The sequence below is a fragment of the Varroa jacobsoni genome, unplaced genomic scaffold (genome assembly GCF_002532875.2).
Source record: "Varroa jacobsoni isolate VJ856 unplaced genomic scaffold, vjacob_1.0 scaffold_858, whole genome shotgun sequence".
Lineage (NCBI taxonomy): Eukaryota > Metazoa > Arthropoda > Arachnida > Mesostigmata > Varroidae > Varroa > Varroa jacobsoni.
Window position 1 is genome coordinate 531369 of NW_019213760.1, and position 10194 is coordinate 541562.

The 10194-nt window shown below is 41.3% G+C and overlaps 1 long non-coding RNA gene across 1 annotated transcript in view; it reads left to right on the forward strand.

Moving 5' to 3' along the window:
* The window catches only part of LOC111264431 (uncharacterized), a 70199-nt gene extending 60732 nt beyond the window's left edge, over positions 1–9467 (forward strand). Inside the window, exon 2 of the long non-coding RNA XR_002682858.2 lies at positions 7243–9467. This is a non-coding gene — a long non-coding RNA (uncharacterized LOC111264431). The remainder of the gene's footprint in view (positions 1–7242) is intronic.
* The last annotated feature ends 727 nt before the right edge of the window (positions 9468–10194 follow it).

Below are 10194 nucleotides of genomic sequence, written 5' to 3' on the forward strand. Positions count from 1 at the left end.
GTCCTATTCGTCATGATGTAAACGTTTGAAAGTGACTCTTCGTTTTAGACGAAACGTGTTCCGCTCTTTCACAGCGAGCTGGATACATACGAGTCTGGCGTTGTGTATGATTTTTTCTAAAATTTTATAGTCTAGCTAAACATGCTTCCCTACTATAAGTAGGACTATCCTAAATTTCCTGTCTTCCCAAGCTGAATAAGAGAAGGCACAGTCTCAAGCTTCGTTGTAATTCAAACACTTGTCAAATTGTCTAGACATGCTTTTAACCGCAATGTTGGATACTTTTATCCTGTATTGGTATGTTAAAATAGACCAGGTTGGTCATACTTCGTAACACGATTTTTTAATTCGATTTCTCGACCTCACTTAGCCAGGCGACAAAAAGGGATTACCTCTCCACTAATGACATAGTACAGCTTCATCAAGGAAAACAGACCAGGATTAGCGGATATGCCTAACGCACAATCTTCAAGCCACTGCTAAAAGAGCAAGACGCTTTGTTTCTGCGAAAAATTTCTTACCACTTGCTTTATTTAGGACAAGACCGTATAATAGAACACATAAGCGCCTTTATGCGCCCCGCTTTTGTGCTTGATAACCGCTTGTTTTGTTGGTGCGCCTACTATAAATGTTGGCTGTTGTCACCATCACCCAGATGGTCGTTCTATTGTAGCAACGGCAGCTGTGGTCTGACACGGCTTCCCTGACCTTGCACTCAATAACAGTAATAGAATTTCCCATCTTTGCGCACACGGCATTTAGCCGAACTACATGTATAATACTATATATACAATGACCAAAGCAAGCTCGTGAACTGTACGTACGTACATCGTATACTTAGTTCGCTCATTAAGTGTTCGTCTTTGGCTAGGCAGGGTCAGGCTAACTGCTACGAGATAACGCGGCTCAGCTGCACGAGGCGCTAGTAATGTGTCGTATTCTTATCTGAGGCTCGCAGTTCCACCCCACCCAGTTAGGCTGAAGCGGCTAGCAACTAGCGGGGATATTAGTGGGAATAAGAAGCGAATGACCAGGTCCAAGAGACAATAGATGCCTTGGGCAGGGTTCACTCTGAGAGATTGAAGGGTTCGACGTGCTTCATCGGCGCACACACCAGGACATAAGAAAGGAGGTTGAAAGATAAGGCGCAAGCCCTAGGACAACAACTTCTATTACCATTGCTTGACTTTAGCAAATGTTCATATGTTCTCATTGGAAGGGCACACAAAGTGATCTATGGGTTCGATATGCCAATAACACCGATACAGCCATATCTTAAAAGGAACAAATCAAGTGCAATGGGCTTCCTATCTTTTAAGGAGAAGGTCAGCCTTAGCTGAGGGAGCGATTTTGCGTAGGTCTACATCGTTACGTGACTTAAAATTTCAAAGAAACTTTATCGGTAGAACGTGCTGAACAAGAGAGTTAATGGTAACCAAAATAGATAATGGATTTACTGGTTTGATCGGAGGTCCCGGTCGCCACATACGAGGCTAAGTGACCGTTCAAACACTTAAACGACACACATTGTGTAGGTTATTTCTACCACTTATAAATAATAAAAAAACATACGTCCATGTAATAATAATGTTCTGATCGTCTCTGCTATGTAACCAGTTTAACATTATTTACGAAAACCTCTTCAACAACCGGAACAATGGTAATGGTAGGCAAAAATGGTATACGCTCTACACAAATTGATCGCACATGGAATAATTACTGCCCAAATTATCTGTATTTATTCAATATTCAATGTACTATTTTTTTGGCCTGTTCTAATTCAAAGGGGATCATATGTGATATCTGCCTAATGCATCGTTAGGTTTAGGTGACATGACGTGCCTATAGCGTTGCATGGGCACTGCTACGCGAAGCCTTGCGTCACCTACTTTTCACGCCAGCTTATAATTTGCTATTTAATCAAGTTAGTTTATTAATCAGCAACTTGTTTGCATAAAACTTTGCTACAGAAATCTAAGTTAGGCTGTACTTGAAAACTTCCCGATTCATATGCTCATCTCGTGTCCGCCCGTAACGGCCGTTCTATATTCCAACAAACGAATGTAGTGAAATCGTTTGCGTTTCGCCGCACCGATTGATTTTACTATTGCTTTCCTGTCTTGTTGCTATTGACATGGCAAGCCAGGCATAGGTTCGCTTTGAGGTAAAGCATGTTAAATAAGACGAAAAGAAGACCAATTTGGCACCCCAACGCTCAGTAGGCTACAGCTGACTGAAGTTTTTCGATTTCGGATGCCGACTTCGATCGGCTCTAAGATTTAACCTAGGTAAATGTTGTTTTTAGAGAGAGCGCGTCACGATACTCGATGGTGAAAATTTGAGAGAGGAAATCTTTTTTCTACAGTGCTATGGGTTGTATGGTTTCTAGGTAGTGGGGTGACAGAACAAGTCAGAAAGCTTTCTTTCTGACTATCGTTGACGATACACGTTTGTCTAGCGCCAAGATATGCATGGGAATAAAAAAATCCTAGGTATAACGAAGTTGAGCTCGGGCACAGCTGCCGCAGTGGAAACAAAGTTGTTTTGCCCGTTCCGCGTGGAGGAGTTTAAGACGTTAAGGCGGATTTTCTCTTACCAAAGCATGTGGAAATTACGAAATAAGTATGTTAAATGTACGAATGTTTGGCCAATACATTTGGTTAGATAAGGCGGTCTGCACTTTTGGCATGCCTAACTCTATTATGTCATTACTCTATATGTTATCTATGATTCTAATGTACAAAAAATCAGTCGATCAAACGTATTAACGGATCCTTCTTGCATTGTACATGCAAGTTATACATATTATAATGCAAATCATGCGGACAAAATTGTTACTTTGTGTACATCTTTAAAGCAGCACTGCTTATGTAATTTAAGAGCAGAATGTATTTAACCTAAAATTTATTCACGTTCCCTTCATATTAATCACCATTCGTCATGTCCGCGTTTGTGGATAATGGCAAAAACGCGGGCCCTCACGAAACCTAAGGACTCTTTTAAATGGTCGCGCCGTTTAGGGCAGGTCAGCCTTTTCCTTTTGAAGTCGATATATCGCGGCGGGTCGTTGAGAAAACCGGTCGGCGGAAACGCTGATCTCATAGCGTTCTTGTCGTCAACGGGCGATCGGTTAAAACTTCTCGTAATAACCCCACAAAACCGTTTAAACAGTACGAGTTGTTTTTGCCTCTTTAAGACTGTATGTCTGATGACTCTTTTTTTTTCACGTTACTAAATTCTAACCAAGCTCACAGCACGTGCAGATTTTAAAGTCTGCCAGCGATCTCTTTCAAGCGGGGTTTTGGCACCCATGAACGCTGCTCGTGTGCTGCAAGCCATTGGGCTTTGATGAAGTCATTAGCAGCCACATTGCCCCTCAGCTTCATTTAAAATTTCCATCATTTAGTTTGTGGCAATTCGAACCTGGAGTGTACGAACTTCGAGGAAATTGTACTTTACAGGACCCTTGTATTAATGCAAGGGCAGAAGAAAGAGTGCTGGTTACATATGAAATCATTGTATATATATATAGATCATTTAGTCAACTAGTCATACTACTAATTGAAGAAACAAAACGTCTATTGCGTAAATCTGGTAAGAGTGCGTACAGAAAGATACCGAATGGTTGCAAATTGCCCTTCCAAGAGCGAAAAGTCTTATTACCCAAGGTGTCCGACCGAAAAAAATGTATTAAAAAAAAAAAGTTTACTTCCTGAGATGTCCTTTAATAAAGAGCTCGTTAAAGTTTTCATTCGGCGTGAACTAACGAAAGGGGAAAGACTGCCGCGGATGTAGCTAACGGCATTTTGAGCATAACGCAGAAACAGGGCTAGGACCAGTCCTAAGTGGGATTAGAGGTGTGTGTTCTTTGTATTCAATGCTTATAGGCGGCCCGATGGTGAAAACCAATGAAATTTAGGGTAATCCATGGGAGGTCGGAAGAACACTAAGAAATGGTGACAAAATTATCTGATGCACGATAAAATCGTTCTAAGTCTAGGGCGGCCCGCGGGAAGCGAAAGTGCGATGTCGGTGAACGAATGGTCGCAGAAGTATTTGTTAGCAGTAAGTTCCCGATGCTTCCCAGAGCATCAAGTCAACTAAACTTACACTTGAGTATGGAATTTCAAGGGCTTGTCAACGGAAAAATTGAGTCTGAAGCATCCGGGCGCCGGCTTATCAGCTTAATAGCCTAGGTTCAATATCTCGGACTATCATCATCTTTTTGACGCCAAAACACTCGCACTTAGGCAATCAGATTTGTTGATGAAAAACGAAACAAATAAAAAAGAAAAGAAAAAAAAAGTCACAAAAATGCCTAAATATACAGTAGGGTCAAACTTAAAGGCTTGAAGGAAGGATATGGGACATGTGTAAATGGCATCAGTTTTTATTTTGGATCACCTAACCCCGGGTGCTTTTTCGTTCGACCCCGGTACTTCCTGCAGGGGGTGACAGAATCCCGAAAGTATCCAACGGATATCGAGGATAGACATACAATCAAACTTAAAGGAAGTGTCCTACTGCCAAGTTCACGTAAATGCGTTGGCATCTGTTCACATGATCGAGCTGTTATTCAAATTGCAGAAAAACAATTATAATGCTATCTACTAGAAAACAACCCAAACAAACGTGGGCGAAGGGTATTATACGAGTTCGTAGGGAGGTAAGTATGTGAGAGCATCGTATCACACCGGATTTCTAATCCCGGTTCAGATGACGTACCTACAGCACAACCATATGGTTAATTGAACTTTTCTAAAACTTATAGCAGTACTGTCCCTATTTATTTTATATAACGGAATATTCTTCGAAAATTAATGTCGTTCTCACAACTTTAATTGACAGGATAATTTCGATTTTAATGAATATTTTCGCATATTAATAGACTGACAACTAGTTCCTGGCCTATGTCCTGTTGTTCATTATGCTCATATGTACTACACAATTGTGCTTCGTCCGAAGGCGACAGAGCTGCTCGTTCGCTAAAGTTTTCCCGACCCATATAGTCCCATAGAAATCGCTAATTTTGCCTATGTCGCTTTCGTTTGCCGCTGATACAGTGACTGTTTTTTTGTGTGTCCCTTTTCGACAGTAGCATATCTCCCGCAAACGATTCGTATTTGTTTAGGATCACTATAATTGACGCCGCATAAACAGTGTAGCTATTATATGTTGTTGGCGGCTTTTCCAAATTGTTTTTGCTGTTTAATGTTCGCTAACATGCGCGACTGTCAGTAGCGCCACTTTATGGGCACAGCATAGCGTGTGTGTAGGTTTTTCAAATTCTTCATTGATTTCTCTTCTAGAAGCAGTTCTAGCGCCCCGAGAAAATACAAAAGATGACCGGCGTACCGTGTTGAACTAGGAAACAAATCACGCAAGCTTAACGAACTCGCATAGAATAGACAAATCAGAACAGTGGTAGAAGCTTGCCTTAGTTAAAAGGGTTTTGTATAAGAGCTTGATTCGTTGAATGCTGTGGTGCTGTGTTTCAAAAAGTAAGCAGCAGAAAAACAGGTTAACTCCCATCCGTATTTTAGTTGTTTTATCATATATGTGACGTAACCCTTGTTTATGTACGTTTTGAAAGCGTCCGTACATAGCAAAAAAGTGTTATGTACTAATCTAAATAAGTAAAAAGTATCTATAATGTATTAGCTAGTTGGATACCCACACTGCGTTGCGGAATCTTTCTGTCAAGTTAACTTGTGCTCTTAACAAATGCGTTTCATTGAACTATACGTCGAGGAAAACAATGCACAGTTCTCTAATATGAAACAAAAGTAAAACTGTCATCCTATGAAGGGTTGCAACCAAGCCGCGCTTGAAATCCTTTTTTCCTACTGATGCCACAGAGTAACAACACCATAGCAAAGTAACTTACGATCAAGTTTCGACTGGAACTGTTAGAACACTGCGCCATGTTTATCTGTGATTCTGTCTTGCCAATATCACGAGGTAAAGGATACCCTAAAACGGAAATATAGATACCTAAAGCGGCACAATTTGAAAGAGCCTCCCGCACCCTATGCGCCCGACACGAGGTTGCCGAGATGGATCGTATATCAACGGATGTGGCCTGATACCACCTCAATGGTGGGTGTAAAAACATAACTGTTTATTAATGTATTTAAGTTAAGACACACGCTTCATTTCTTATAGGATACAAGCTACAAGTTGCTGTCGTAAATTTACTCTGCATAATGGCACGTACGCCAGGTACACCAGAGACTGCACTTGTGAAATTGAAACTAGAATTGCGGAAAAAAAACACTCGACATCAGCTTTTTAGGTTGTTACACATTCATTCATTCATTCATGAATCTACTAAATATATATATAGGCGGCTGGCTTCCAGCACAAAATTTTTCTATGGCCGAATGCGCGCATCTAATCCACTGCGTGTCCCTAGGCTCCCGTAGACGAATGCGATACCGGTGTCCATTATGTAGAAAGATATATATGTAATTATATAATAAAGATGTATGTAGCGCATGCGTTGTGTGTAGGAAGTTTTCCACTGTGTCCGTAGCATTCAGGATAGACGGCCAGTGAACCAACACAGTAGCATCGTCTAACGAAGTTTCCATCTCAAACGTTGAGCGAAGAACAGACTTGACAATTTCAGATTTAATAATGCATTTATATATAATAAAGCATATTTAATAAAGGAAGAAAAGAGGACTACTTCATGTCAAACGTACAGAAATGCATTCAACACGTTTAGACGGCTTTGACGACCTCGTTCTACTGTTCGGTTAATATGCTCATGGAAGCTGACTAGAAATGCTTGCATGGGCGATAGTGTAAGTTAGAGAATAAAAAAATTTCTTTACTAGAATAAAAAAAAAGAAGAAAAAAACTCTTTGTCAGGTACGGCCAAAAGAACATGTTTGGTTACCCTTGTTAGCCTATCTTCGTCCGATATATTGTTGAATAACCAAGACTTCAACCAAGCAAGCAAAGGCCCAACGCGCGAAGTTAATTCGTTGTTAGTTCGCTCAACCAATGCCAGCCATTAGGGACGAATGATTCATAACCTAAATCATAAGACAGGTAACAAGTGACGAAACCCTCATCTTTTTTTTAACCTAATAGTGCTGAAACAACGAACAGAAATTCACTCGTTATTTTATATTTCTCCCACCTTGCCGCCTCCCTAAGTATCAGCTACTACTGAAGTCCTTTTTTTAAAGTGATGGTATATCTTATACAAACTAAATTCGATATTTATTTTAGGTGAGTGCAGATTACTACGTCGGGACAAACCCGTTGAATGTTGCCAGGACTATGCAGGGTAACTGATAAGCCAGGCTACGTTCCGCATCAATGACAGTCTACCCGATGGGCTGCGGTTGCATCGACTCAAGTCAATCTATCAACCTCGATGCGAGAACCGGCCACATACCCCCCGAGCCACATCTTAGCATCTACAGCTTTAAAGCTCTGCAAACGATATTCCAGCTCGTGTCTTGCTGACGAAATATTTCTACAAAACCTCGTCATAATCGGGAACAGCCGGGCCGCGAACGCCCTTCGGTAGATGTAGCCATATGCAACGGGGATCCGTTTTTATAACGTTCAACATTTTTTAACCCACTCTAGTGGGTTGGAATTTATCAATCGTGAGAGCGGAATCAGGGCTTCCGCGAAGGGAGCCGTCTGCAATCGTCGACACTGCCTGTTTCTAATAAAACGCTCATCATCATTCGAGCATGGAAGGAGCGCATCTTTACCGACGCCAGCCTCTTCGGCCGGCTTGCGCGCCGTCTGGCTAACACTCGTTGATAATCTTCTGCTTCTTTCATAGACATCGAACACTCGTGAAGACCATGCCTTAGCTGGTAAACTGCTATGCAACCCAACTATCGAACACGTTTTCGTTTATGACAGCGACACCTTCCTCAGAGTACCTTCTCGAGCCCCCAAAAATAAATGTCCGATTTTCTAATTGCCTCAAAGATGGCAGAAGGACGCGAATAACGAGATGGGACCGACCAAGCATATCTGATGAAGCGACACTGCTTTGTCGTCTTGTGAATTAAAGGAAACTTTTCATAGAAACGATTGTAGATCATCTTATAGAGTTGCCAGAGAGAATTAGCAGTCCCTGGGAACGGACGTGCACGTGTCGGGGCCGTGCGAGGGGGGATAAACGTGAAGAGGTATACTAAGCAATCAATTTGGAACTAAAACAAGGCACGTGTTTTTAACATATTACGCAAAGGTCGAGTGGCCATGACATGACTGTCTCGATGATTGTCTCCCTGATTGCCTAAGCAGCAAAACTCAATCTCAAATACATTAGCCATGAGAAGAAGTTTGAAAGCATGAACTCGGAAGTAATTTTAGATTTGCTGGTGTTCGTCGTTCGCTTAACATTAGTCGTTCTCTCACCTAATTCCTCTAATCATCTGGCTGGGTTTATTCACTGCATATATATATGGTTGTAAAATAAAAAAAAAACTAAAAAATTGTATTCACCGCAGTAGACAAAGGTTAGAGTAGAGAGAAGTAATGGTAAATCGTATCATATCGACGAGCAAGCATCGAGTAACACCTCTGTACGGAACAACACTGTGGGACCTTTGTTTACTTTTCCCCTGCCGAAGTTTTAATTTGTCTACAACGCTTTGACAAATTGTCTGCCATTACAAGTACGTTCAATTGTTACTATATCATATCATATATATATATATATAAAGGTAGCGTCAATACGTGTTTAACATTGACGACGATATTAGAAAATACCGCTTATAATACGGGTGCCAAAAGCGTTCGTCCACCGATTCACGGGTTGATTCCAGTGGGTTTATTCTTTACTGTAAATACATAGTGATATCGTACGTAACAACTGCATCATTACAACTACTGCATACCACATTGGGAGCAAAACAGAAGTCCTGCTTCTTGTGTAGTAGGCAACTTAGACTGAAACAGAAAAGCACGCCAAACAAGCCGCCGATAAAAATTTCGAGTGTTAGTATTGTCCCTGTTTAATGAAAGCGCCGTTACTACTTCAAAGGTAAAGTGTGTTTTTTTGACAGTGTCACGTTAATCGTTCAATGATTAAAGACGACATCAAAAACTACGACAAACCAGTAAACAGGTAGTACACTTTAAGCCTCGACAGTGCTAGATAAAATCGACAACGGCTTGCTTTAGGAACAGCTAATCCTCACTGATTAATAACAGATAGGCCTCAAAGGCTCAAGCTATCAAAATTAGAAAATAGGTGGCCCGAATCAAGTTCCTATCAGAGTTTACATCACGCAAACTAAATAATAAAATTGATATACGGTTGCTAGACGGACACTTTTGGCACTTGCCATTTTTCTTTCCTTCCTTCATTGTCAGCCCTCTAGAAAATACCCTTCTTGGGTCATATTTCTAAATAGAGGTGTAGTGTACGTAATTGTTACATAATCCTTGGAAGAATATTATGCCCATATAAATCATCAACAGCTTGCCGCTTTATTATTTAGACATATACGTTAGAGGTAACAGGGTTGTCGAATAGTTTTTTCAGCGGTACGCGCTAAGCTCGTATATGATTTAGCGATGTAAAACCCGCATAACAATCGTACAGGGTGGCCCAGCGTCTGACTCGAGGTATCAACCCCAGCTATTTTTTTTTCCATGAGCGATGCAGGTGGTCTTTGGCTGCAGTCAACAGGTGAACGGACCAACGATTTCTCTTTTCGGACTGCTTCTTTTCTACGGTTGATGTCTATTGGCGTCGTCGTTATCGTCGTGGGCGATTTGCGATCGCCCACTTTCGTCCTGTTCGACATCTGCCCATGCGATAGGACTGAGTTCGAGTGTTTTGCGATCGTGTCGGCTGCCCGATCGAGAACACTGACTCCGAGTCCGTTAGTTTCCGGAACTATTAAAGTGAGCTCATACGGTATCCGTAAAAGCTCATTAATACTAGCGTTACCCTTAGTGGCGCAGATGCTCGAGTTCCAGATCACTGCTATCTTTATAACATCTCTAACCGGATTCATCGGGTCTGCCATTTTAAAGTGTGGCTTTCATCTAAGGCGTTACGTTAAAGAAAGAATCTGGTGAGACATGTTTTACTTCAACTCTGCATCGCTAAGCAGATTTTATGAAAGGGATCTCTCATGTTTTGGAGCCTCCGTTACTTCGACGAAACTTCCATGAATACACCTAATCTCCTGGAGGTTT